The sequence below is a fragment of the Lepeophtheirus salmonis genome, chromosome 10 (assembly GCF_016086655.4).
Source record: "Lepeophtheirus salmonis chromosome 10, UVic_Lsal_1.4, whole genome shotgun sequence".
NCBI classification, from domain to species: Eukaryota; Metazoa; Arthropoda; class Copepoda; order Siphonostomatoida; family Caligidae; genus Lepeophtheirus; species Lepeophtheirus salmonis.
Window position 1 is genome coordinate 245982 of NC_052140.2, and position 3934 is coordinate 249915.

Here is a 3934-nt window from a genome sequence, read left to right on the forward strand (position 1 = left end):
AAATTGTAAGCGTTATATAAAAAATAATCCTAAAATTAAGATGGTAACCCTGAAAATTTGAAGAATGTTTGACATGAGCGCAGCTTAGGATTTGAGGATAGCGTTTCACGGACTCGGCTGTAATTATGGTCCAACTTGTCAAAGAATGAGGAAGGTTGCCATAGAGGAGTTTGCTATGGCTAGAAACTTTAAGAAAAATCCCAACTCTCATTATCTTTTCAATGTACCACCATAAAAAAAAGTTAATGTATTTTTTATATATTTGACGTATTTAATTCCAAGTAATGATTTGTTTTTGACAAAAACACTCTTCCCACCTATTTTAAAAACGATAAAAAAAACATAACTTTTTATGCAATAAAAAGTTGTAATAGAATACAAAGTTGTCAAATGTAATTTATGATTATAATCAGCGTGCTGATAGAGAAGCAGCTTTTAATCTTTAAAAGAATAACACGTCATAACTCTGAACAAATCAATCCCTGATGGTTGTCACAATTCAAACATTTAATGACTGAAATGGCAGACTCTATCCATAATTAAGTAATGCAGAACTTTATAAAATCAAAATGAGAAAATCCCCAACAGTCTTCCCTAAACGTTCACGAAAGGTGTTCAAAGTGTTTATTATTTTTTGTTTTCTAATATCCTAATTGTCACATAAATTCAGATAATTACAAATCTTTTTCGTAATGATTTATGAGAGTCGTAAAAAAAATATGTTACGGAAATTTTCAACAAACACAAAATTCCCTATATAAACAAGATCTTTGAGTCTAACCCCAAACAGTTTCCACCAAGATGCATTTGAAGAGCTTAGTATTTGTTACATTAGCTTGTCTGGTTCTTTTGTCCAGCGTTCCAGTGAGTATATCTAAAGGTGAGTTTCCACCTATATCATGAGTGTATACGTAATTTATCCCTAAGAACTTTGCATATTATAATCTCCACTTTAAAAATAAGAAGTTATGTAATTCAAAATGTTTTCCGTTTGTTGGAATGCAAATACCTCAAAGAGTAAAGACGTTGGTAATTTTTATGCTTTCAAAAATTAATTTATGATGGTATTTTCACACCTACAAATAAAACACATTTTAAATCACTGATCCTCTTCATTTTGAAAGGGGAGAAAAAGTTTTGGCTTAAAGATTATAATATGGATAGTTCTTAGAAAAAATTGCACGTTACACCTATTTACGGAGTGTTCCCAGACTAGCTTATTTTCGCCTAGAACTAGCTGATTTTTTAGTTGTATAAATGGAAAAAATATCATCTAGTGGATATCTGGAGAGCTTAACTGATCCTTCTAATAGTTTTTGAGTAATATCCGAAATATAAATATGGAGTAATTGTTTCGATTTTCTTCCTGTAAATAAATTACATTTAAATTAAAATTTTCAATGTAATAACTCTCAGTACACTCAGGGTTGGATCAACCTTATCTGATGCTAATGAGTTTGTGCTTATGTATAGAATATACTGTAGACCCCTCCCCAAATTGAGAAATTTTTATCATTATCATATAAAACTATCGCTTCATACAAAAAAAAATTATATTCGTCTTATCCACCCCAAAAAACTTTCTTTCAAGTTTAGTATATTCTTGAAAATAAATATTCTAGAATATTTGAGAAAAGTTTTTTGAGCCCTCCAGCCAAGAAAAAAATCAAAAAATCCTGCGTCATGGATTTTGCAAATATTGTTAAGCAAAAATACATTTTTTCCCCCAGGGCCTACCTCAATTGTCCCTCTGAAACTCTGAAAATGGTATATTGAGGAGCCAAAAAAATTAAACCCCTCAAGCTACGAGGTTGGTCTGAAAAAATTCCGACCTAACAAAGATACAAGTGATTTTTAATGATTTTTTTTATTTTTCAACATGGTCTCCTTGTACATCTACAAACTTCTCACAGCAATACTCTCATCTCTGTTACCTCTCCATATAGTACTTGGCAAAAAAATTATTTATGAAATACATTTTTTTTTTTTTTTTTTGCCCAATCACTCAGAGTTGGATTGACTCAGACGCTTCAAATTTTAACACAATAAGACTTTTTATATTTATTACTATCTTTTGAATCTATTTAAAGGTTAGACTTTAAAAAAATATTTTTAATGACAGCTAGATTCTCAATTTTTTTCCTTTTCCACAATTTTACATATAACAACTGCCATCTTCATTACTATCAACAGATCCTAAATAGATGTGACTATCGGAAACTTTTCAAAACACTTTTGTATAAGCTATTGAATATATTTAACCAATTTTAGAAATATATATAGCCGATTTTTTCATTAACAAATCTGACAAAACCGTATTTAGTATTTACGTGTACACGCATGATATATGTCTGGAAAATCATCTTACCCATAGTTAATATTCATTTTTTTTTTATAACCACTGAGTTCCTTTCAGGAGTCTGAGGGTTTCTTCATTGAGCCACTTTTTTGCTTGGTATGTATTGGGCCTTACTTTTATTTTTTATTTATGTTTCCATGATTAATATTGCATTTACTCCATCATTAATGTTATGTTCATTGTAGTTGGGTCGAACGGATAAATGTGTTACTGATAGCGATGCTGGAACAACGTATACTGTGACGTTAAACTATATATTCTTTACAAGAACTATTACTTGTAAATGTCCTGGTAATCTCGTGACTCCTTCGGCAACCGCGACTACATAGACTTGTTTTTTTAAAATAAACTTGGATTCTTAACGATGCTTGAAATAAAATTAAATACATACTATTTAGAGCTTTATTAAGCTTTGGGGGAAGGAGGTGGTTGTACGGAGAAAGAGATTCAAATTTGAGTCAGACTTACACCTAATTTAAATAAGACTTAAATAGGTCTTTCTGAATTATAAATACTGCCAATCAACTGCTTTAAATCATACAACAGTCAACTCATGTTAGCAGGTAAAAGAAGAAATCACTTGGTTTATTTCAATAACTGCCCGTGATTTGCTTTTATTTTCTTGATTGAATTATTCTAAGAAAATAAATCAACTTAAAATGGAGCTGATTTTAAAAAAGATAAGAGGGGTGAAGTATATATCTGTAGACCTTTGGTTGATAAAGAGTCACAGGGTTCACTGTCTAGAGTACTTCCTGATGTATATCATAAATATATTTTGATCTAAGAAAGAACAATATAGTCGTATTAATGAAATATTGCAGGCGGATCCATGTATAACAAGAACACTGTTTCTGTTTGTTATTTTTATTGCTCTCACATGCATTTTCAGTATATAATATGATATGTAAAAATGAAAAACTCTCGCAGGCGTTTCGTACATAGCAAAAAGGGAGCATGTTTGTCTATGTTAGTGAGCGTTCTAGAGACCAAAGCACACATTAGTCATTCCAGCATATTAATTTTTTTTCTCAAACTCTTACTATTAATCTTTCATTCTTGAGGAGGGAACATTTATATGAATTGATATAAGTAATTAATAGTTAATTGTGAGTGTGCTCCGGAAAAAAGGAAAGTAGAATGATCTTCTACATTATTAAAGCAAAATAAACGCATAATTACTCCGTACAAGGTTGGGTACTACCTCTGGTTTTTATGTAAAATTAAAATTGAAAAAAGAGTGTCAGTTGTTAGTTGACTCAATGTCAAAAATGATACTGTTTAAGACGCATGAGGTTTTGTAAAGGTTTAGTAGAATCAAAGTTTATGTATTATTTAAAAGCTAATTATTTGTGATCCTTGTCTAATAAATTGGAGATTAGTAATAACACTAATGTACGCCCTTTCTAATTAATGATAATTGTACAATGTACCATGTAAAATCGTGCACTAGACTTTAAATCAATATGGATTACTTTAGAGTTAATATTTTAAAATACAAGGTTGTGTTATTACAAGTAAGGACTATTTCGATTCATAAACAATATTAAAAAAACTGTCCAAGAGGATCAGTTG

The 3934-nt window shown here is 30.3% G+C and overlaps 1 long non-coding RNA gene across 1 annotated transcript; it reads left to right on the top strand.

The window, feature by feature from the left end:
* The first annotated feature begins 727 nt into the window (after positions 1 to 727).
* Positions 728 to 2752, top strand: LOC139906496 (uncharacterized). Its single transcript, XR_011782051.1, has 3 exons — positions 728 to 864; positions 2417 to 2455; positions 2545 to 2752. It is a non-coding gene; the product is annotated as an uncharacterized lncRNA (long non-coding RNA).
* Positions 2753 to 3934: the final 1182 nt, after the last annotated feature.